The sequence below is a fragment of the Equus przewalskii genome, chromosome 4 (genome assembly GCF_037783145.1).
Source record: "Equus przewalskii isolate Varuska chromosome 4, EquPr2, whole genome shotgun sequence".
Taxonomy (NCBI): Eukaryota; Metazoa; Chordata; class Mammalia; order Perissodactyla; family Equidae; genus Equus; species Equus przewalskii.
In genome coordinates, this window is record NC_091834.1 from 65,137,217 (window position 1) to 65,163,513 (window position 26,297).

General features: G+C 38.3%; 1 protein-coding gene across 2 annotated transcripts in view; it reads left to right on the plus strand.

Annotated features, from left to right (window-relative positions):
• Nucleotides 1–19,138, plus strand: part of LOC139082872 (uncharacterized) — a 59,793-nt gene extending 40,655 nt beyond the window's left edge. For both annotated transcript variants that reach the window (XR_011539209.1, XR_011539208.1), the window contains exon 3: nucleotides 18,032–19,138. The gene's annotated coding sequence lies outside the window, so the exon portion shown is untranslated. The remainder of the gene's footprint in view (nucleotides 1–18,031) is intronic.
• The last annotated feature ends 7,159 nt before the right edge of the window (nucleotides 19,139–26,297 follow it).

Below are 26,297 nucleotides of genomic sequence, written 5' to 3' on the forward strand. Positions count from 1 at the left end.
ACACTTTTTAGTTGTTCTTATATTCATGCACTATCTAGGGCCTCTCTAATACTTGCAACAATTTTAGTAATTTGCATTTTTATATAGAATTTCACATGGTATTTGTACGTAGTATTTACTAATAAATTTAACCTCCTTTCTATCTGTAGTTGCATTCCTTTTTTCATTCCTAGTTTTCTGCAACATATGCTCTCTCTGTCTCCTTACTGATTGGACATATCAGAACTTTAACTTTTTAAAAATTTATTCTTTTTTTAAGTTGAGATATAATTTACATATAACATTATATTAGTTTTAGGTGTACAACACAATGGTTATATATGCATATAGTGAAATGATTACCAAAATAAGTTTAGTTAACATCCATCACCACACATAGTTACACATTTTTTTTTCTTGTGATGAGAACTTTTAAGATTTACTTTCTTAGCAACTTTCAAATATGCGATACAGTATTACTAGCTGTAGTCACCATGTTGTACATTACATCCCTGGGACTTATTTATCTTGTAACTGGAAGTTTGTACCTTTTGACCACCTACATCCATTTTACCTACTCCTACCAATCTGTTATCTGTATCTATAAGTTTGTATTTTTAGATTCTACATATAAGTGAGATCTCACAGTATTTGTTTTTCTCTGAGAAGTTTAACTTTTTAATTGACCTTAAAAATAACAGCTTTTGGGGCCAGCCCGGTGATGCAGCGGTTAAGTTCCCATGTCTTCTCCTCGGCGGCCTGGGGTTCGCCAGTTCAGACATGGCACCGTTTGGCAAAAGCCATGCTGTGGCAGGTGTCCCACATATAAAGCAGAGGAAGATGGGCACGGATGTTAGCTCAGGGCCAGCCTTCCTCAGAAAAAGGAGGAGGATTGGTGGTAGTTAGCTCAGGGCTAATCTTCCTCAAAAAAAAAAAAAAAAACAAAAAAAACCCAGCTTTTGAGTTTTATAATTATCTACTCTTTTTGGTAGTTTGTTTTCTACTTTATTAATTTACATTCTTATTTTTAATTAGTTTCTTCCTTATTTAATTTTTTAGCTTCATTCATTGAATGCTTGGTTTATTTCTTTTCACGGTGTTAATTTTTCTCTGAGTAGTCTTTGACTACATTTCATAGATATCCAAATGTAGTGTTTTCATTGCCATTTATTGCTAAATAGTTTATAATTTCAAGTTTGTTTTATTCTTCCCTCCTAACCCCTGGCAACCACTTATCTTTTTACTGTCTCCATAGTTTTGCCTTTTCCAGAACGTCGTATAGTTGGAATCATACAGTATCTAGCCTTCAGATTGGCTTCTTTCACTTGGTAATATGCATTTAAGTTTCCTCTATGTCTTTTCATGACTCAATAGCTCATTTATTTTTAATGCTGAATAATATTCCATTGTCCGGATCTGCCACAATTTATTTATCCACTCACTTACTGAAGGACAATTTGATTGCTGCCAAGTTTTGTCAATTATGAATAAAACTGCTATAAATATCCATGTGCAAGTTTTTGTGTGGACATATGTTTTCATCTCATTTTGGTAAATACCAAGGAACATGACTGCTGGATCATATGGGAGGAGTATGTTTAGTTTTGTAAGAAACTGCCAAACTATCTTTCAAAACGGTTATACCATTTTGCATTCCTATAAGCAATGAATGAGAATTCCTGATGTTCCACGTCCTCACCAGCATTTGGTGTTGTCAGTGTTTTGGGTTTCGGCCATTCTAAAAGATGCATACTGGTATCTCATTATTGTTTTAATTTGCATTCCCTAATGACATATGATATGGTGCATCTTTTAATATGCTTGTCATCTGTATATCTCTTTTGGTGAGTACTATTTTATTATTCTAGTGACTGTTCTTAAATTTTTATGAACATCTTTGGAAATGTATTTAGTACTTTTTTAAATTATAAAAGCAACCAAACTTGTTATAAAAATTCCATTAGAATGGAAGTCTAAATGATAAAAATCCATTCATCCCTGTGGAAAAATTATTAACAATTACTACACTTTCAGATTTATTGATTCATAAATAAGTACACATATGGTTTTCTATATAAATATGATTATACTATACCTATGGAATAATATAAATTTATTTTACTTTCCCTCTCTGCCACCACAATTTTTTAGTTGAAATCCTATCTAACTTTTGTTCAGAACTGTTTGCTTTTTGTTTCACATTTTGCTTCAGTATTTCCTATCAATTGCATCCAAGTCACAACCATATTATAATCCTTTAGCCTTAATTATTTGTTTTGCTATTATCTTTGCTTATCACCAAGCCTTTTATTTCAAGCCTTCATCTTTTTTCTTTTTCCTTTTTGTTTTGCTGAAGAATTTCCTTGAATAACTTTTTTGAAAATTGAAGATACATTTGTTTTACCTTAAACAGAAAGTGATAATGTCATTGTCTTCTGGCATTTTGTGTTGCAAAAATAAAATTGGGTGTTGACCAAATGATAGTTCCTTTATAAATAGCTCATTCCTTTGTTTTCAGAATGAGTTAAGAAATTTTCTAGGATATACATCTTTATTCATTATTTTTGCTCAGTGGTCAATGGTGAAGTCCCAGGTCTTTGTTCACCTCAATAAAATTATCCTCTATGATTTCTTTTATTGTTTCCCCATCCTCCAGCCTGTTTTCTCTTTCTTCCTTTTCTTTTAAGAGATACTGGGTCTTCTAAAATTTATCCACTAGGTCTTTCATTTCTTTGTTTTTTGTTCTATTTTATGGGAAATTTCTGCGCTTTATATTCCAGATTTCTCATTTGGTATTGGGTGGTCCATTTTAATTACTTCAATTTTTAACATTTCTTTTGAGCAACTGCTTCTTATTCTTTGGCTTCTTTAAAAATAGCACCTTGTTCTTGTTTCCTGAATGAAACACCCTCCTGAAAGTTTTGGAAGAAGCTAATTAGAATTTTTAAATTTCTCTCCCACTTTTTTGTATCTTTTTTTTTCTTTGATATCAATTGTTCTGCCTGGCTCTTTCTTTGTTGCTGTTGGTTTTTCTTGCATATCGGGTGATCTTTAATTGCTCCTTTATATTTATAAATGAAAGATTGGAATGATCTGTCATTGAGGTTGATGTGGATTTCCTTTTTTTGTATGTATCCAAACTCAAAAAACTTTAGGACACTTTCTCTCCCCAGCCTCCAAAGGGAGACTGGTTATCATGGGAAGTGTCCTCAAGGCTTTGTCCTAGAGGCAAACACCATGGCTAGCCTCCCCATCCATACGCAGGCGTGGCTGGGGACAAAAGACCCACTTGTTCAGCTGGCACTCCCTTACTCAGTTGTCCTGAGGACTGCCCCATGGCCAGAGTCTCCTCCGGTTCTTGTTTGTGTTCTCTGAGTTTGAAGATTCTAGGACTCTTGGGAAGAACAGCTCTTTTCTCTGCAGCAACTTTTTTCCCCTTCTGTTTTGTGTTGTAGTTTGTTTTACTCTAGTTTCTCTATCAATCTGATCTCATTAGTTTTCTAGTTTCTATAAATTCCCCCAAATATATGGTCTACTGGGGGTACCCTCTCCTGTTTCCCAGGGTGTTATAAATTTATTTTTTTATTATATACTTTGATTTTAAATAGATTTTTGGTAGAGAGAGGAGGTAAATGTGTGTGCTTAGCCTGCCATATTGAAATGGAAGTCTTCACCTATTTTTTATCCAGAGTTAAGGTTCTACAGACTAATCAAGTAGAATCTGTCACCAGTATGTAGATTCTAGTTTAAATTATCTTTCAGTTTCTAAGTGAAATCTCTAAAGCAGGAATTCTTATCCTAGGGTCCATGCATCCCTAGGGATCAATTACCCCTGGTGTTCCTAAATAGGTCCTAATCCATTCTCTAGGGGACTTCAGGAGAAACGACTAGAATAAAGCCCTTTAAAAATATTTTTTGATGCACTACTTAATATAATGGACAACTTAGGAAAGATAAATAAAATCTAAAACTGCACATATCATCCAGGAAAACTGTATGCAAGATGACCTTTTCCTAGCATTATATTACAAGAAATTTTAACATACGGAAAAGTTGACAGAATTGTATAGCAATTCTTTTGAAAATTGCTTTATCTCATATGTATCCATTCCTCTATCCATCAATAGATTCTTCTTTCCTTTTTGGTGAATCTCCAAAGAAGTGGAAAAAATGATAAGACTTTGTCTTTTATTTCCCTTCCTCTCATTTTCCTTCCTTCTTTTTGTTGTCATAATCTCATGACACTAAGAGGTGAGCTTCCCTCTGGACATCAGGCCTTTGCCTGCTTGGTTGGCTAATCGGCTGGGTGTTTAGACACTGCTTAAAGATTGACTGCTTTAAGGACCAGCAGAAAGGTCACCTCTTCTGTAAAGCCTTCCTGATTGAATGGGTTGACAATCCTTTCTCCCGTCATCTTGGAGAACTTTGGGCAAATCTCTGAAAAGCTATTGATCTGATTAGTGTTGTCATTCTTCCCTTATATGAATGTCTCGCCTTTTGACTATAGGATCCTATGTGTGTTTGTATGTGTGTGTTTGTGTGAGAGGTTGTGAGGGATAGTGGGTTAGAGACTGCGTCTTATTTATCTTTGTGTCCAAGAGCTGAAACAATTCCTAAAACATTAAATGAATAAATCAGAAGATGAATAAATAAATCAATGGTTGCCTGCTTTGACTAGACAAGTCAGTTCAAAATTATGTTTATGATCATTGCTTTTTGATTAATTTAGTGGGTTGAGTTAGAATGGTTGCTTTGCTTAAGGGTGTTTGCAGTCCACTTGATTAGTATGGTTTTGGTGTAATTCTTAAAGAAGTAAGAAGATGGCCCAAGGAAGACTCCTCACATGACTGCCGATTTAATATCTCCAAGTCAAAGATGAATATCACGGTGCAAAAATGGAATCTATCAAGTCCTAATCTCAGATTCACAAACAAACCTAATGTCATCCATATTCTGCTTTTCTAGTGTCATCAGAAACTTTTCACATTTTTTCATTATGAATAATAGACAACACACCATTGTAAACTAATTGCTTCTGATTTTTACTTTTTCTCATTTTTAGAAATTTTCCTAAGGTTAATTTTAGTAACTGATCTAACAATACCTATCTTGATAGCTGGAGTAAAACACTGCCTCTTGACCCAACTTCTCTATATGTCATGTCTTCCCTTGAGCGTAGGTGATTCAAGAGTCATCCATGCTAAAGAAATGCAGGACAGGTGTTAAATGAGAACCAACATTTATTGACGGAATATGACATTCTTGGCACTGTACTAGGCAATTTACATTGGTTGTTTTGTCTGAAATGGCTTCCATTTGAGGGAAAATTGGATTAGCTGGCTGAAATCACTCACTTGAACTATCTACATGGATACTGGTCCTTAGTTGCTTGCTGATTTAAGGATAAGGAACTCCTCCTCCTCTTTGGTGTTTTTCTTCATGATTTAACATTGTACTCAAGAGCAGTGCCAAAGGGCTTAGCTACCAAGTAAGGCCCACAGGAAATGCTGGGCTCTGGTCAATACTTACTACCCCAAAGTCAAAGCACTTCAGAGAATTCCCTGGTGGGCAAGACCTGGGGAAGACCTCTTGGTCCAGTTTTTGCTTTTATTCAAGGCAGCAATTCATGATCTTGAAGACAAAGGACACAGATCCAATCCTCCTCTTTCTCCTCACTCTCCACAGGCAGCCTGCAGCTCTCTTACTTCTTGATGTTAGTCCTGGGAGTTCATTTCACCAGATATAATAAATGTGGCCCAGGAGCAAATTGAAGTGTGATTTGCCCTGGGAGAACTCCATAGTCTGGAGTCCTTCCTGAGCCTGGTACACCTGCAGGGACTTCCCCAGAAGCCTGTCCCTGTCTAGTGGCTCAAAAGCACTTCCCAGACACCATTGGGCGGCTGAGTTCTCCAGGATGCCACTTTAGGGCAGTCTGTGCTTGTACGAGCAGATAAGAAGTGAGCTTAGAGGGGCCTGTTATCAGCTGCTGTGTTCACAGAGGCCAGATGATCTTCAAGGAGTTGCTTGGAGATTTAAAGCACTGATGTGACAAGGATGCTTTGATTCCAATGTTCCAGCCGTCTCCCCGTAGCCAGTGTTTACATAAACTTGAAAAAACCTGCCACCACTGTTCATCGCCCTCATTTTTCAACCTTAATGGTAACTACATTCCAAGGTCTGGGAGAGATTTAGCGCTCTTCAAGTCTGGGGTTAAAGTCTCCCTTAGACGTGGCATTGGAGTGTTATAGTCCAGCTCTTGGGGTCACGGGCTGAGCTGGCTGCAGGAGACAAGGGAGACTGGTCTCCCATGGGGTTTTGAAATCAGCCCCTGGAAAGCTTTAGCTTGTTTATATATTAACTATTACTGTATAAGCAAAGTTTTGACTTAAAAGAGTTGAAGTCTCTTTTTGCTTTAATTTATGAATCAAGATTCAAGAATTAGAAGGCGTGGCTTTCTCACTACACTCTGTGAAGACAGTGACCTCTTTCCTGTGCCCTCAGCCTCCTCTTTCTCCCCTCACTACTCCTCCCTCTCAGACTCAGATCCTATCTTCTCTCTTTTATGGCCCTTCTTTCCAATAGCACAGATGGAGCTCTGTGAAGGAGAGAGACCTGCTCCATCAGTTCAGAATCCCAAATCAAAGTGATAGGAGGGAACATTAAGAATTAAGTCTTTGTCCCTATACCTACTTTCCTATTAGAGCAAAGAGAAAACAAAAGACTTTGGATGGAGGATAGAGTTGTGTGTGAGAATATAATTTTTTTTTCTCTTTTCCAATTCCTTTCCCTGTTCAAGGCCTAAAGGATGGAGTTGGAGGGTGCCAGTGGACCATATCTTGAGTCTTGAGCATCCCAGCCACTTCTAGGGCAGTTCTCTGATCTCTGTTTGGCACCCTTAGTACCACTGAACCCTGGCCCTGGCATGGTGCTGTGGTGAGCCCTGCCTTCTGGCTGATCATTGGAATGGTGCCGAGGGCTCTGAGCACAGACACCCAGACAAAAGGAACTCAGATCCTGTTCCTGGAATCCAGAGCAAGGATCCTGATGGAGACTTTGTCTTTCTCTCAAAGCCCCAACCTCTGGCAGACTTCTTTTCCATCTGTCCAGGAAAGCCAGCTTTCAACAAATAGAGTTTTAAGGGCTTTTATCCTGCTCTTACATCCAAGAGCTGGCCCAGAGCACAGCTCTTGGCTTTTCTCAAAACCAACTCTATTTGGCTGGGAATCTGAACTTCATAGGGTTTAGTATATGGATACTGGCATTTTTCAACTTGTGTATCTTAAGTAGAAATTCAGGGGCAGATACAGGTTTTGTAAGACTTGAAAGCTTGTAGAATTTTTAGGAGCTCTTTTTAAGAAAAATTGTATAATGTTATAAAAACAAAATTAGGTACTCAATTTCCTCTGAGGCGTACCGCAAAAAATGCCCATGACATTTCAAAACCACCAAACTGATGAGAGGTGTGATGAAGTAGAAGACAAAGTGGAAAGAGACAGCAGTCTTGCAAAGTGGGTTAAAATGTCCTACTTTAGCAACTTAAAAATCAAACAGCATATGACCCTGTGAGCACGTTGCTGGTGACTGTCCAAGGCCCAGGAAGGAGCCTGTGCAAATGGGGGGCCCTGCACTTCACTGTAAAGTTGCCTCTGCAGGAAGGTTTTCCTCTTGGGGAAATGAAACACATCCTTCCTGTCCCCCAAACCACATTACTTTATGTTTATGAACATGCTTTTCAAATGATCTTCACGCAATTTGACAATGTATCAAGAACTGAAAATATTCATGCTTTGTCCCGGTAATTCCACTTTGGCAATCTAGTCTAAGAAAAGTATCTAGATTGTGGAAGAGCGTTATGCACAAAGATGTCTATTGCAGTATTATTTATAATATCAAAAAATTGGAAAAACTTTAATGACTAACAGCATGAGAATGACTAAGCAAAATATGATATATTCACCTGGTGGGATATTATACCATTTGTGCCAATGATTTGTTTTTCAAAATGCTTATAATAATCTGGAAAAATGCTAATATGCTAATGTTATCAGAAAAGAGCAGCATACGAAAGTTATATAAACAGACAGTTGATAACACTGTGTTTGAGTTTCCAGCTCTTTGGAAGTATTCTTGCATTACAGGTATCTTCTTAGGTGAGCAAAAAAGTTCTGAAATCCTTAGGTCCTTGGAATCTCCAAAGTCGAGGACCAACACTGACCATACAAGAAGAAAGTCTCATTTTAAAACAGCTTCTGATTTTATATTATTTTTTTAAAGATAATTCTCGATGTTGATGGGACTGTGATGAAATCAGCACTTTTATTTTATTTATTTGTTTTTAAGTAGCTTGATACAAACATCTTTATTACAAATCTGTGAAACACTTCACCACATGCATTACAGAATGGGTATCATTTCCATCCATGAAAGAGCACTGTCAGCACTTTTATTTATTGCTGATAGAAGAATAAAAAGTGGATACAACTTTTTTTGGAAATCGTTTTGGCAATATTAATCAAAAGCCTTTAATGTATTCATACCCTTTGATACAGTAATCCTGATTCTGAGCATTCTTTTTTTTTTTTTAAGATTGGCACCTGAGCTAACATCTGTTGCCAATCTTCCTTTTTATTTTCTTTCTTCTCCCCAAAGCCTCCCAGTACATAGTTGTATATTTTAGCTGTAAGTCCTTCCAGGCCTGCTACGTGGGACGCTGCCTCAGCATGGCTTGACGAGTGGTGCTAGGTCTGCACCCAGGATGTGAACCAGCAAAACCCTGGGCCGCTGAAGCAGAGCGTGTGAACTTAACCACTCGGCCATGGAGTCCCTGAGCATTCTATTCCAAGGAAATTACCAGAAATATAAAGGTATTATGCACAAAAATGCCATTTGCAATGAAACATATAATAGGAAAGCATTACTAACAACTTAAAGCTCCAACAAGAGAGAAATTATTTTTAAAAATCACTGAGTATCTGTAATGGCATGTTAGCCATTGAAATGATGAAATGGAGTGAAAAAGGAAAAGGATAAAACAAAGTTAATGACATACAATGGAGCTACAAGTGAGGTTAACACAAAAAGGCAAATTGAAGAATTTATTTTATTAACAAACTCTAGTATGTACCAGTCACTGTTCTAAGCTCTTTATGAAAACTAAGCCATTTAATCTTTATAACAACCCTATGAGGTTGATTGCATAATCATTTCCATTTATGGCTGATGGAAGAGTGCAGACAGGTTAGGTAACCGGCCCCAAATCACAGAGCTGGTAAGTAGTGGAGCCGCAATTCTCATTCAGCTGTCTAGCTCCAGAAATCCCTACTTTTATTTAATTAATTAATTAATTAATTTTGAAGAAGATTAGCCCTGAGTTAATATCTGCTGCCAATCCTCCTCTTTTTGCTGAGAAAGATTGGCCCTGAGCTAACATCCGTGCCCATCTTCCCCTACTTTATATGTGGGATGCCTGCCATAGCATGGCGTGCCAAGCGGTGCCATGTCCACACCCATCTGAACCAGTGAACCCCAGGCCACCGAAGCAGAACTTGTGCACTTAACCGCTGCACCACCGGGCGGGCCCCTAGAAATCCCTGCTTTTATCCTCTATCTTGTGCTGCCTCAGATTCAGCCCCAAGCTTTCTAGTAACCAACATCAAAATGGAAACCAGATCAGTTACTCAATTCAATGTTTGTAACAGGAGAATAATACAATTTAGTATAAGCTATTCCTGATACTAAAGCCAGAAAAAATTTCTTCTGAACACCACACAAATAGAATGTGGTGTTACTTAATGAACATCATCCTTGGAGAAGAGACCGAACCACACTTTATATGCCATTTTTGATACTCTCTCCTCATTATGGCCTTCACCAGTGGTATCATTGCACACCAAAGCATACTTCAGCAAGAAGAGTTCTGTAGGGGTTAGGTGGGGCAAAGGAGTTTTATAGTAATGCTCTGATGCTTTCTTTAATGAGATGGCTTAATTCAAGGATTAATTAAAGACGATCCGGAAGAATAAATAGGGTGCATATTCTTCATGCAGTACTCCATAAATTCTGTTCTTCTCAGTCAGGCTTTAGATAGAGCTTAAGATGCTGCTTTAGTATAGTAATACTATTTACCCTCACAATTCTGTGTAGGTGGGCAAAATAGGAATATTAGCTAATTAAGGAAGAGAAGTAAAGGGACTTGCTCGAGCTGCAGCCCAGGCATTCCAACACTTAGTCCAGGATTGTGCACCATAGAGCATTAGTGAAATCAGTTAGGATATTGTGTCCGTTACCCTCAGACATCCCATGAGGCCTCCGCAAGTCCATGGGTTCTCAAGTAAGTTGCTGGAACAGGCCAGCTGCTGTGTGGCAGACGGAGCAAGTTCCTTCTCTCTCAGTCACTGGGCATGAGAATGCAACTTGCAAATGGATGAAAACTACCAGCTAAAAAATGCAATTGTATTTTTTAGGATAGTTATTTACCTTATCCTTATACCTCTTCCCTGTGTAATTCTGGTAGAAAAAAAAAAGAAAGAAAGAAAAGAAAAAGGAAAGCCAAATGTGACTGCACTCAATTCTTGCTCAAGGCAACATCAAAGCAACTCTTCCCTCTTCTCCCCGATCTCAAGCAGTAAGGACTAAGCCAAGTCAGAGCAATGCTGTGCTTGTGAGCTACAGTCCAGCGATGTCCTGCCTCTCCCAGCCAGTCTCAAACACGGTCATAGGAAAAACAAACATGCAAGAGAAAGCAGAACTCTTTGTTTATGGATTTTGATTTCTTTAAAGAGCAGGGGAACTGATGGGCTGGCTCCAAATATGACACATAGCCCAGGAAGCAGTGAATAAATAGTCGTTTCCATCTCAGCAACCGTGAGCTTTGCTCTGGGGGCTGTCAACAAAAAATCCCCTCTATTCTGTTCATTAAGGTATCCAACACTTATTTTGGGTTTCGGCTTGCTGTTTTGTCTTGTTTTGGGGTGGTTCCCACTCTCTACCAGACATCATCACTACAGCGTCTCAACCATGAGGTATGAGTTACTGTCACTAACGGGGACCTATTTTATCTTCAACTGTCATGGACATTTTATTGGAGCCACTAAATAAATATACATGGATGGGATTACGGCTCACTGGAGAGGACTGATCTGTCTGTTCAGTGTAGATTGCTGCGCAAACTACCGCCCTGCAGACTTTTGTAGGAAGTGTAGCAGGAAGCAGATTTCACGTCCCTAGGAACAGGACCTGCTTACATGACTCGGATCTTTTGGGGCATTTCCACACAAACGCAGCTGTTTGCATCTCTTTACACACATCTACACTTCCACACACTTCTAGACACTCAGGTCTTTCCTCATGACTAGAACTTTTCATTGTGACCCCTCACCCACACCCCAATCCTCATTTTTTCTGAGGAGAGTCCACACACCTCATCACTACCCCCAAACTAACTCTCTTGTGACCTGAGCCAGTTTTGGAACTCTCAGCTCAGATGATTATATCTGATAAACAAACACAGTGTTTAGCTATTGGTGGATAATGATGGTTTAAGGTAGTGATTCTGAAATTTTACTGTATACAAAGATCGCTTAGGATGTTTGTTTTAAAAAGGTAAATTTCTAGGCCTTTTTATCCAGAGGGATTCTCATTCTGTAAATCTATTCCCCATTTTGTTTGTTACTGATTTAAATCAAAATAGTGCACGTGTAGAGTTTAAAAATCAGACGATGCGGAGGCTCTCTACTTGCAATAATGGCAGCTAGATTCAGAACAACACTGCCTCTGAGAACAACTAGGAAAATTGGGCAAAATGATGTTAAAAATACAGTCATGTACTGCATAATGACGCTTTGGTCAATGACACATCACATATACAACGGTGGTCCCATAAGATTAAGACCATATAGCCTAGGTGTGTAGCAGGCTATAGAATTTAAGTTGTGTAACTACACGCCATGATTGCACAGCAACGAAATCACCTAATGACACATTTCTCAGAATGTGTCCCCATCATTAAACGATGCATGATTGTAGTTTGAAGGCTTCAATGAAGAATTACAGAGCTAGACGCTGGAAGAAGGAAACTCAGACAGGTGACCAGTCCGTAGCAGGATTTTGCAGATTCAGAAGAGGTAGCTAAAAGCTGTCAAGCTTAGTAGAACTTTAAACAGAGTCATGGGGCTATGGGGACGTAAGTGGAGTTTAGCGTCTGCCAGAAAGGCTTTAAGATGAGACCTTGAGAATACATAGGAGCAAGGCAAACAGAGGGCTGCCCACTGAAGCCCAGGTTCAAACAACCTCAGGCCCCGATTGGATGAAAATGCTGGGATGGGGATTGACCTAGCACAGCTGTGTACAAAAAGCAAACAAAAAATCCTTTCTGGAGGATGATAGCATCATTTTAGACATTAAATCGTCTCTACAGTTTTTCATATATAATATGCAGCAGGCAATAAGAAACAGCCAGGCATATCTGAACAATACAAGTGAAAACTAAGAGAAATTGCAATAATAGAAACAAATCCACAGGATATCCAGATAATAGAATTATCAGATATAGAATTTATATCTAAGATAAATAAGCTAATAAGTTAAAGGAAACTAAAAACAAGATTGAAAATTTGGGAGGCCGGCCCCATGGCCTAGTGGTTAAGTTCACACCCTCTGCTCAGTTGGCCCAGGGTTTCGCCTGTTCGGATCCTGGGCACGGACACGGCACCACTCGTCAGTTCACGCCAAGGTGGTGTCCCACATACCACAACTGAAAGGACTCACAACTAAAATATACAACTAGGTACTGGGGGGCTTTGGAGAGAAAAAGGAAAAATAAAATCTTTTTTTTTTTTTTTTTTTGAGGAAGATTAGCCCTCAGCTAACTACTGCCAGTCCTCCTCTTTTTTTTTTTTGCTGAGGAAGCCTGGCTCTGAGCTAACATCCGTGCCCATCTTCCTCTAGTTTATACGTGGGACGCCTACCACAGCATGGCTGCCAAGCAGTGCCATGTCCGCATCCGGGATCCGAACCAGAGAACCCCAGGCCGCCGAGAAGCGGAACGTGCGAACTTAACCGCTGCGCCACCGGGCCGGCCCCGGAAAAATAAAATCTTTTAAAAAAAATTTTGAAGATAGCTGAAATACTCCAAGCATAGTTGCTGAGTGATCTGATTAACTATTAAAGAAATTGAATCCGTAATTTAAAATATTCCACAAATAAAATTGAAAAATTCTACCACACATTTAAGGAAGAAATAAGACAAATCAACCCAAACATTTTTGGCAAAGAAAAAAGAGGCTACAATTCCCAAGTCATTTTATGAGGCTAGCATGACCTCGATACCAAAATTGGACAAAAATCGTACAGAAAGGAAAATTATAGGTCAATCTCATTCTGGAAAATAGATGCAAAAATTAGAAATAGATGCTAACTAAATACTAGCAAACTGAATCCAGCAATAAATAGAAGGGTAATACATTCCAACCAAATTAGATTTGTTCCAGGAATGCGGGATTAATTCATCATTTCAAAATCAATTAATAGAATAAAAGAGGAAAACCATATCATTATTTCAACAAGTACAGATAAAAAAAGGCATTTTACAATTTCACTACCCTTTCATGATAAACAACAACATGTTTACGTAAACATAAAACCTCTTAGCAGGAATAGAAAGAAACTTCCTTAATCTGGTAAATGGTATCTACAAAAAATTGCAGCAAAATCATACCTAATGGTGCAATGTTGGAATTTTTTCCTTTGAGATTGGAAAGGAAACAAAACACTGCTATTCTCACCTCTATCCAACATTGTTCTAGGGGTTCAAGCCAGTGTAATAAGCAAGAAAAAGAAATAAATTTGAAGTGATTTAAAACAGCCATTATTAGCAGATGCTACACTGCTGTGTACTATAGAAAATGCAAAAGAATCTATGGATTTAAATTAATCAATGAGTTTAGTAAAGTGACAGTGCATACAATGTCAATCTTACAAAATATTACAAAAATTAATAGTATAGATTGTTAGAAAATGAAATTTTAAAAATATATCATTTACAATAGAATAAAAATAACATCAAATACTGAGAAGTACATCTAATGTAAAACGTTCAGGGCTATTACCCAGAAAACTATAAAACATTATTGAAGGAAATTAGGGAAGACCTAAATAATGGAACTGTACTATGTTCATGGATTGGAAAACTAAATATTGTTAGGAGATGTGAGTTCTTTTCCTACCCAAATGATCTACAGATTCAATGGAATCCCAAGCAAAACCCCAGTGTTTTTATTTTTTCTTTGTGGAAGTTGTACGCTAATTCTAAAATTTATAAAGAAATGCAAAGAACTAAAGATGGCCAAAACAATCTTGAAGAAGAACAAAGCCGGAAGAGTTACTCTACTAGATATTAGAACAGCCCATGTGGAGTTATTTGTAGGCATAATTTATAGTAGAATTAGATTATATTAAACCTCCATTTCTTTTCTCATCAACTTTGTTTTATTTTTATTAAAGGCGTGTACTATATATATTTTTATTAAACATATATATGACTATAAATAGTAAATGTTATATATATATGTATCGTATGTGTGTCTATATATTTTTTTCAACAGTCATATGGTCATCTGGCTTTGTAAATGAAAATAATTATTTTTGACAATGATATGTTAGGTGTGAATTTCTTCTCATTCATTCCATTTTGTATTTTGTAGAACTTTTCAATTTGAAATTCACTTCTATGTTTAACTCCGGAAAATTTCTTTGGTTTTTGTCTTTGACAATTGTTTCCTCTGCATTTGTTTGTTGTTTTCCATTTTGTACTTCTCTTAGTTGGATGTTGGACCTCCTGGTTTAAAGTTCTATGTCTCTTCTCTTTATTGCTCATATTTTTCATCACTTTGCTATTTTACTTTTATGCTCTGAGAGGTTTTCTAGACTTTTCCCTCAACACTTCTGTTGAATTTTTATTTCACCAAACATATTTTTAATTTCCGAAACTACTTTCTTGTACCCTGATCATTCCTTTGCATAGTTTCCTATTCTTGATTTGTGGATTAAATAGCTCCTCAAATCTCACTGAGCCTACTATTCCATTTTTTTTTTAAATCACTGAAAAGGGCAAATGTGTATGGTGATGGATGGTAATTAGACTTTGGGTGGTGCATGTGATGTAGTCTACATAGAAACTGAAATATAATGATGTACACCTGAAAATTATGTTATAAACCAATGTTACCTCAATTTTATAGAAGTCACTAAACTTGAATTATGTTCATGCTCAGTTTCTCTTGGACTTTGTCTTTCAAACTACTGTTTTTCCTACAATGTCTGGATGCCTTAAGAGTTTGTTGCTATTTAAGAGTGTGGCCTGGGAGGGTGTGTCAGGAATTATCTGCACCCGGGTGTGGGCAGGCATCTCCTTAACGTGAGCAGGTGGGGAGCTAACTATTATGCTGAAGGCCCCCAAGAGCCGAGGTGAGCACTGCTTTGATTTTAGGCACTAACACCTTCGGTAGCTGCCTTAGTTCACGTCAAGTGTATTGTAACTTTTTTCTTTTTCTTAAGATAAATGTCCTTGTTTTTTGGCTGGGGATAAATGCCTGCCTGCCTGATCTTTGTACAAGGGTAGAGGTATTTATTATTTTGATTACAGTCCTTTCACCCTTTTCCTGGTCTTCAGCCTGCTTCTTATTTCCACTCTCACGTGTGTTCACTCTGAGTCTGGAGGTTCTGTGGTTCTGCTGCTTTTGGTTTCCTGCAGCTTATTCAAGGCCGCCGTTTCCCCTGCTTACTTCAAGCCACTGATACCTCTGCACTCACTTTTTATCATCTCAAAATTTGTTGGAATGTCTTGTCTGTCGATGAGTAGCCTTCTAGTCACTTACTGTTATAAGTTTGTGCCTTTTTTCTCTTTACCATCATTTTCCTGAGCGCTCAGGAGATGGAGAGTCTAACATGGGGATTTAGTCTTTCGTCTTGAAGCTGAATCCCTTAAAGTAAGAGGAATCCCTTAAAATCCATGGAAGATGAGTGATTTAAGCCCAATTGGGGGCTTAAATATGTAGAATTATTATAGAAACAGGATTGTAGAAGACAGACCAAGTAGAGGACACGTTTGAGGGGTAGTGTGGAGATGGGTATGACCATGTTCAGTTTGAAGAATAACGAGTATGTCAGCCTAGCAGGAGCCCAGAGTTCCAGAGGGAAAACCAGAGGAAATAAGATGTGAAAATTAATATGGATCTAGAGCTTTTAGTTCTAAATGGGAAAATTTGGCTAGTTTTGAGCAGAGTAGAAAAGCAATGACATCAATATTTCAGAAAGATTCATTTGGCAGGTTGTGAAATATGCTTTGGAGGGAGATAAAATGGAGGCAGAAGGCCAGTTAGGAAACAGCAGTAATCATCCATTTGTGAAATGAGGGATGATGGCATCAGGAATGGAAAAGTATGAAGAGAGGTAGGCAAATTAGAAATAAGATTCTATAGTGCTAGTCACTGATTAGATAGGGAGCACAAGACGACTGTAAGTTTTCAGGACTAGATAACTTTGGAGAATTATTGGCATTGATGTAGTTGGAAAATTCTTAGGCACCTATCCTACTTCCACCTCCTCTCCCCTCTAAGAGTAGGTTATCCACAATAGAATCCTTGTTTCCCAGCCTGGATTGTTATAGGCAGTGGTAGTGACAGTAGTGATAGTGATGATGGTGGAGATAGCAGTTGTGATGGAGGTATGTGGCAGAAATGGCAGTGGTGGTTGTGTCATGGTGGTGACGGTGTGGATAGTTTTAATGATGGAGGAAGTGGTAGTAATGGTGGTAGTGGTGATGGTGATCACGGCAAATGGTTGTGGTAGGGATGGTGGTGAGGGGGGTGGTGGTGGTAACAGCAGTGATGAGGATGGAGGTGGTGGTGATGGTAGCAGTGGTTATGGTGGTGATTGTGGTGTGGGTGGTTGTAATGATGGAGGGAGTGGTAGTGGGGAGTAGCAGCAATGGTGGTGATGGTAAGAGTCCTGGTGATTGTCGGGTGTGGCGGTGGGTGGCACATCATAACTACGCAACTATAACTTAAGTTTTGAACTTACCCTTGTTTATGCACATCATGAATTTAGGAGAATAGAAGAATGTTTGGTTGTTCACAAAGCTATGTGACCCTGACCTACCCTGTAGCCACAGCAGTATTAGACTGGAGTGGACATTGGCCTCAGGGGAAAAATAGTTAGGCTGGGCTGAGCTAAGAAGGCTTTCAACCTCTAGAATTTAACCAAAAGACTCGGAAGTCACAGCTGCAAGACATGGACACTTGAACTGAAAAGACTTGTGGAGTCAGAGCCTGAGTCATCATCATGGCAATGAAATGCTGCATAGAGATAAGATTAAGAAAGAGCTCACAAATTATGAGTAAGCAGAAAAGGCAGTGTGGCCAGAGAGACAGAAAATGAAGCAGGGGAGCAGAGAGAAGCAGAAATGAGAGACAAGGCAGCAGCCCCGTTCCTAACTGACAAGGTCCAGGCCTTGTGGGCTCCCAAAGAGACCATCCAAGTCCGTTCTGATCTTGGATGGCCATGAAATTGCCAGTTGCATCTTTTTGATAATGTTCCCTTTTACTTCAACTACTTCATGTGGGTTTCTATTCTTTGCGACCAAATATCAGGGACTAACATGTTCATGAAGTAAATTGCTTATTTTCCATGCTGTTTGCAGACTTCTTCAAGGTCACCAGGCTCTAGATACCGGTATTAGATGCTTTTGTGTTTGGCCACTAGCACTATCCCAGGAAGCTTACATTGGACAGATCATGCACCTAAAAATTATATTTAACATCAGGTCGATTTCACACAGACTCCAGGCTTTATTTAATATTATCTATTGCTTAATCGTTCCCCCTTAATATTTCAAAATTAAAGTTCCTTCACCCTATGGGACATCAGATCCTGCTTCTTTAGTGGCAGGAATGTCTCTAGATTCTGTCTCCCACACCTGCTTGCTATGTTCTTATTTCTCTGGTTTTCATTCTCTTGACTTACACCTTGACCTATCTTCTTTGCCTTCATGCTTCAGATGCTGAACCTGGACTCTCCATCTGACTTTGGCTTTGACTTAACCATAAGATCCTGACTCTGGTATCTCTCTTCCAAGGACAGAAGAGCACAGCTGACTGACAAGCTGCACTTGGACCTGATGCCCTACACATCTGCTGGGTTTGTAAGAGAGGAATGGAGGGAGAGAGGGAATCTTCATCTACTGGGTACCCTCCATAGTCAGGTACTTTACAGCCTGGGTGGTCAGCATTATTTCCTTTCTTTTATAGATGATAAACCTGAGGTCGAGAGAGTTTAAAGTGACTGACCCAAGTTTATGTAGTGAATGAGTAGCAGATCTGGGATATGAACTCAAGTGTGTTTGACATAAAAACTCACTTTTTCCTACACCAAAAATAAGGACAACCTTGTCACTTTAACCACAAACTCACAACACAAGTTGGAATGAGATATGAAAAAAATAACTTAGGAGGGGAGGAGGAAAGGGACTGAATCAGTTTAGACTAAAGAAATAAGAGGCCATCAGAAAATGGACTATCTTATACATGAGATTCTGAATATAAAGTCCAGGGTAGCCACTAAACTAAAAAGCAGAACAGAGACACGAAACATAACTAGGGAAAAAATAGAGAAACATGTCATAAAAAACTACATAATTCAATGGGTAGACCAAAACACACAGGACAAGAAACAAAGGAAATGCAGGAAAACTGGAAAATGAGTGATATAATGACAGCATTAAGCCCTCATACATCAATAGCCACCCTCGATGTAAAGGGATTGAATTTTCCAATAAAAAGACACAGAGTGGCAAGATGGATTAAAGAACAAGATCCAACAATTTGCTGCCTCCAGGAAACACATCTCAGCTCCAATGACAAACACAGGTTCAGAGTGAAGGGGTGAAAGACGATACTCCAAGCTAATGGCAAACAAAAGAAAACAGGTGTTGCAATACTTATATCAAACAAAGTAGACTTCAAGATAAGGCAGGTAAAGTGAGACAAAGAGGGGCAGTATATTATTATCAAAGGGACACCATCAAGAAGAAATAATGCTTATAAATATCTGTGCACCCAACACAGGAGCACCAAAGTTCATAAAGCAACTATTAACAAACCTAAAAGAAGATATTAAAAATAACACAATAACAGTAGGGGATCTCAACACCCCATTCACATCATTGGACAGATCATCCAGACAGAAAATCAACAAGGAAACAGTGGAAATAAATGAAAAGCTAAACCAGTTGGACTTAATAGACATATATAGAATACTCCATCCAAAAACAGCAGAATACTCATTATTCTCAAGTGCACACAAAACATTCTCAAGGATAGACCATATTTTGGGAAACAAGGCAAGCCTCTATAAATTTTAAAAAATTGAAATAATAACAATCATCTTCTCAATCATAATGCTATAAAGCTAGAAATTTAATTACAAGAAAAAAGCTGAGAAAGGGACAAAGATGTGGAGACTAAACAATATGCTATTGAACAAACAATGGATCATTGAAGAAATTAAAGGAGAAATCAAAAAATATCTGGAGAGAAATGAAAATTATAACATGCCATACCAACTCATATGGGATGCAGCAAAAGCTGTATTAAGAGGGAAATTCATTGCAATACAGGCACACCTTAACAAATAAGCAATCTCAAATTATACCTAACTTAATTAGAAAAAGAAGAACAAACAAAGCCCAAAATCAGCAGAAGGAGAGAAATAATAAAAATCAGAGCAGAAATAAATGCTATCGAAACAAAAAAGGCAGTAGAAAGGATCAATGAAACAAAGAGCTGGTTCTTTGAGAAGATAAATAAAATTGACAAACCCCTAGCCAGACTTACAAAGAAAGAAAGAGTGAAACCTCAAATAAACAAAATCAGAAATGAAAGAGGAGGGGCCGGCCCAGTGGTACAGCATAAGTGTGCATGTTCCGCTTCAGTGGCCTGGGGTTCGCCAGTTCGGATCCCAGGTGCAGACGTGGCACTGCTTGGCACTCCATACTGTGGTAGACATCCCACATATAAAGTAGAGGAAGATGGGTATGGATGTTAGCTCAGGACCGGTCTTCCACAGCAAGAAGAGGAAGATTGGCAGCAGTTAGCTCAGGGCTAATCTTCCTCAAATAAATAAATAAATAAAATTTAAAAAATAAAAATAAAAAAAGAAGAAAAAGAAATGAAAGAGGAGAAATAACAACAGACTCCACAGAAATACAACGGATTATAACAGAATACTATGAAAAACTATATGCCAACAAAATGGATAACCTAGAGGAAACGGATAAATTCTTAGACTTTCACAACCTCCCAAAGCTGAGTCAAGAAGAAACAGACAGTCTGAACAGACTGACAAGGAAGCAGACTGGAACAGCAATCAAAGCATCCCAAAGAATAAAACCCCAGGACCAAATAGCTTTCCTGGGGAATTCTACCAAACTTTCAGAGAGGATTTAATACCTATCCTTTTCAAGCTATTCCAAAAAATTAGGGAGGATGGAACACTTCCTAACACATTCTATGAGGCCAACATCACCCTGATACCAAAGCCTGACAAGGACAGCACAAAAAAGGAAAGCTACAGGCCAATATTACTGATGAACATAGATGCAAAAATTCTCAATGAAATTTTGGCCACCCAAATTCAGCAATATATGAAAAGGATCATACATCATGATCAAGTGGGATTCATACCAGGGACATAGGGATGGTTCAACATCTGCAAATCAATCAACGTGATACATCGCATCAACAAATTGAGGAATAAAAACCACATGATCATCTCAATAGATGCAGAGAAAGCATTTGACAAGATCCAACAGCCATTTATGATAAAAACTCTTAACAAAATGAGGATAGAAGGAAATTACCTCAACATAATAAAGGCCATATATGACAAACACACAGCCAACATCATACTCAATGGGCAAAAACTGAGTGCCATCCCCCTGAGAACAGGAACAAGACAAGGATGCCCACTATCACCACTCTTATTCAACATAGTACTGGAGGTTTTGGCCAGTGCAATTAGGCAAGAGAAAGGAATAAAAGGAATCCAAATAGGGAGTGAAGAAGTGAAACTCCTGCTGTTTGCGGATGACATGATCTTATAGATAGAAACCAAAAAAAAAAAATCCATTGGAAACTAATAGAAATAATTAACGACTACAGTAAAATTGCAGGGTACAGAATCAACTTACAAAAATCAATTGCTTTTTCTATACTCCAATAAAGTGTTACATTTGTTTCATGCTTTTGAAAATGCTGTTCCCTCTGCCTAGAATTCTCTGCCCCTATTTTTCCTCTGGGAAACTCCTATTCATCCTTTAAGACCCAGTCGAAGTGCTGCCTCCTTTGAAGTCTTTCCTAAACAACTGTCTCATGATGTAGGTCTTCTTTCTTCTGTGCTCTTATTGCTCCCTGCTCTGCCTTACTAAGATATTATGTCACCTACAGCATGGTAATTGTTTACATGCCCGTTTCTCCGCTAAAATGTCAGCTTCTTTAGGGGCCAAATCTTTCCATCTCTGTATTCTCAGCATTAGTTCATGGCCTGACACAAAAAAGGAAATATTTATTGAATGACTGACTGCCTGAATGAATAAAAGGCAATCAAGTTGAATCGTACCTTTTAGTAAACTCAGGGCTAAATATCTCATAATGAGGCTTATCTCCTCGTGTGTCTCCTAAGCCACCTGGGAAGCATATGGGAGCATGTCACTGGACGGTTACTTTAAACAGAGACCCGTAAGATCTCGTGTCTCCATGGAGACCCTTCAATTCACCCTTTACTCTCATTCCACAGCCCCTACATCTAAAGAGGACTGTGGCATTATTTGCAATTCAAAATATCGTTTTATTAGGAAATGTGACTGAAAAGATCATAAAGGTAGATCTGATTCTTGCTTTAATCCTTTAATCCTTAAATTGAATCAGTTCTGACACAGCATCCTTTTTCAAGAATTTGAAAACTTTGAATCCATTTTAAACTAGATTGTGATCGACAAATCCACTGGAACATTAGCAAACAGTTAAATACTAATTAGCCAAGTCCTTGCTAATCTCTCAGCTGTCAAAGGCAGAGATAGAGACAAAAGCTTCAATTAAACCTGAGTTGGTCCCGGAGGAGGGAGAGGTCAGAGGGGAGTGTTCAGTCAACTGTGAGATTATGTGAACGAAGTCCTAAGTAATAGTCATAAAAAAATGCAATGTCCCTGTACTCATTTAAAAAGACATTATATTGACATGAAAACTTGCCTTTTGTCATTTTACTTTCCTCAATCTCCCCATCATTTAAATGTTCTCCATTATTTTTAAGATAAAGTTCAAAACCTTCCCCCTGATTTTCTACCCCTAACTAAGATTTCCTGTTGTATTTGTCACTTCCTCCTCCTGGACCTTCTGCTCACAGGCTGAACGTGCCCCGGGGACAGAAAGTTTGGGAAGGTAATTGCAAGGTACAAGATGGGACACAGATACTGTGGTTGTGAATGGGGCAGGGGAGGAGGGCTGGTGCCGAGGAGAGAAGGTAGAGAAAGCTGCCTCCTGAAGACCCAAATTGGTCCACACAGAAAGACTTCAACTCAACTATGTGGTGTGGGCTGGTTCCCTATATTTGCACTTCACTGCCCTCCCAAATTTCTGCTAATTTTTTTTCAAAATTCAACCAAATATAACCGAGTATTTTAGCCCAAGTCCCGTACTCAAGAGAAGCCATGCTAAAACCTGTCCTTTAAAGATCCCATTGCAGTAAGAGGCTTTTCTTTCACTCCTTGGTATACAGGTGAATTTGGGTGGGGTTGGGAGGATGTCCACAACTCTCATGTGATTCTCACAGGTATGTAAAACCTCCAAAGGTTAAGAAGCATCAAGTTAGAAGAGATTAATATGAAGGATTAAAACAGTATTTCTTAAATTATGGCCTGCAGACTAATGTTAGGATCAACTGGGGAGCTGGTTTTTAATAACAGATTCTTGAACTGCAACCCAGAACTCTTGAATTAGAAAACCTGGAGTGGAAGCTCCAGAATCTACATTTAAAAATCCTCCCAGATGATATACTTTAAAACTTGAGAACTGCTGGCTTTAAATGGCTCTAGGTTCATGTTTCGTGGTATTTTATAATTTGTAGGTATTTTACCCATAACACCTATATAACATAGGTATTTACCTATAATTACCCATATTCCTGAATTCTAAAAGTTGCATACTTGACTCTGGGTTTTCCTAAAAGACAATCATAACATCAGAAAGAATGATGACTTTTCCTCTTCTTTTCAGTTCCTGTGACTATTTCTTTCTTTCTCTTATTACACTGGCTACGCTGTTGAATAGGGGTTGGCAAACTATGGCCCACGGTCCCGATCCAGCCGCCATGTAGTTTTGCTTGAGCCACAAACTGGGAATGGTTTTCACATTTCAAAATGATTGTTATATAGGTGCCTACATAATATCCTCCGTGTTCTCTCTTGGCGGCAAAGCCTAAAATATTTACTATTTGGCCCTCTATCGAAAAAGCTTGGTGACCCTTGCCGCAAACTCAGAAATGCACCCTCCAGACCCCCCTGCAGGGGAAGAAGCTACACAGCCACAGCGAGCGGGCAGCAAAGAGCCTCCAGTTGGTGGCTCCTCCACCGTCGCTCTTAGCTGCAGGTAACCAGCTCCCGGGAGAAAAACCCTTCTGGGGCAGCCCTAAATAAAATAGGTAACCAAGCGAGGTGGGGCATAAAGGTCCATTTCAACCCACGAGGGTCACTCTATAGGCATCACTTCTTCACAGCTACTTCCAGGCCAGCCTGAGCTTTCTGGGACTGTGACCTTGTACTTTGTCCTCTGCACTTTCCGTCTTCCTCCCCTTTCTCTTCACAGATATCGACCCCTATCAACATTTTGTACCCCATGTCCTGACTTGGCATCTGCTTCCAGAGGACCCAACCCTTGGCAGGCTATCATTTTGAGTCCAACATTAGTAATATTAACGATAGTGAGCATTACTGTCTTATTTCTAACTTTGAGAGAAATGTCTCTTGTTCGTTGTTATGTAAAATGTTTGCTATAGGTTTTAGGTAGATGTTCTTTATCTCTTGAAGAAAATCTATTACAATTTATAAGAATTACATTTTTAAATAATTTTATTAGGAATGAGTTTTAAATTTTATCATATATTTTGAGCATTTGCCACTTTTTTCTGTTAATGGAAATGGATTACATTTAGAGATGACCTAACATTGAAACATCCTTGCATTCTAGACTAAGCTTGATGTGTAAATTTTATTTATTAACTTATTTTCATAGTGCTTGCTGGTCTCAATTTTTAACATTTAAAAAAATTAACAATAAAATTAACTTTTTTAGAGTACAGTTCTATGCATTTTAACAAAGGTATAGGTTTGTAAAACCGTCATCACAATCGGTAGACAGAATAGTTATATCACCTAAAAACATTTACTGTTGTTTCCCTTTGTAGTCAATCTCTACCCGACCCCTAACCCCTGGCAACTACTGATTCTTCTCCATGCCTGTAGTTTTGCCTTTTCCGGATGTCATAGAAACAGAATGCTACAGTGTATAGCTGTCTGAGACTGGTTTCTTTAACTTATTATTCTTTTCAGATCTTTCCAAGTTGCTACATGTACTTCATTCCTTTTAATTGCTGAGTAGTGTTCAAATTTATGAATGTACCAGATTGTTTATTCACTCATTGAAGGATATTTGGATTATTTCCAGTTTTTGTCTATTAAGAATAAAGCGCTTATCAACATCCGTAATTAGGTTTTTGTGTGGACAGAGTTTTCATTTCTCTAGAGTAAACAGTTAGAAATGCGATTGCTGACCCATATGGTAAGTGTATGTTTAACTTTATTAAAAAAACTGCTAGACTGCCCTCCAAAGAGGCTGTACCACTTTTCATTCCTACCAGCAACAAATGGGAGTTCCTGTTACTTTGCATCCCTGTCAGCATTTTTTATTGTCAGGTTTTGTTTTTTTCTAATTTAGCCATTCTAATAGGTGTGTAGAGGTATCTCATTGTAGTTTTATTTCCATTTTACTAATGGCTAATGATATTAATTAAGCATCTCAATACATGTTTATTTGACATCTGTGTACCTTCTTTGGTTAAATGTCTGTTCAAATTTTTGCCCATTTTTTTCTTTCTTTCCTTTTTTTTTTTTTTTTGAGTGAGGAAGATTGGCCCTGAGCTAATGTCCATTGCCAATCTTCCTCTTTTTGCTTGAGGAATATTGTCCCTGAGCTAATATCTGTGGCGATCTTCCTCTATTTTGTATGTGGGACAATGCCACAGCGTGGCTTGATGAGCAACGTGTAGGTCCGCACCCAGGATCCAAACTTGTGGACACCAGGCCACCGAGGTGGAGCATGTCAACCCAACCACTGCACTACCGGGCCAGCCCAAATTTTTGACCATTTTTAAAAACTGAATAGTTTCTTTTCTCACTTTTTAGTTTTGAGAGTTCTTTATGTATTCTGGATATAATTCCTTTGTCAGAAAGATGATTTTCAAATATTTCTTTTAATTCTGTTAACATTGTATGCAGAGGAAAAGATTTTAATTTTAATAAGGTCTAACATCATTTAAAAAAACTTTCCAGGGCTAGCCCCATGGCCAAGTGATTGGGTTCACACGCTCCACTTTGGTGGCCCAGGATTTCAGCAGTTCGCATCCTGGGTGCAGACCTAGCCCTGCTCATCAGGCCATGCTGAGGTGGTGTCCCATATAGCACAACTAGAAGGACCTGCAACTAGAATATACAACTGTTTACTGGGGGCTTTGGGGAGAAGAAGAAGAAGAAGGAAAAGAAAAGATTGATAACAAATGTTAGCTCAGGTACCAATCTTAAAAAAAAAATAAAAATAAATAAAAATTAAAAATTTCCATATCATGTTGATGTTATATCCAAGAAGTCCTTCATTAACCCAAGGTTACAAAAATTTTTCTCCTGGGTTTTCTTCTAAAGGTTTTATGATTTTAAATTTAGAGCAATGATTGAGTTAATGTTTATAGGTTTTTTGTGGGGGTTTTTTTGCATATGGATGTTCAATTGTTCCAACAGGATTTTTTGAAAAGATGATTAGTTATCAAAAATAAATTGACCATATTTATGTGGGTCTATTTCTGTTTGAGTCCTCCAACTTTATTCTTCTTTTCCAGAATTGTTTTGGCTATTCTAGTTCATTTGCCTTTTCATATAAATTTTAGAGTCAGCCTGTCTAAATCTACAAAAATCCTGCTGAGATTTTGATTGCAATTAAGTTAAA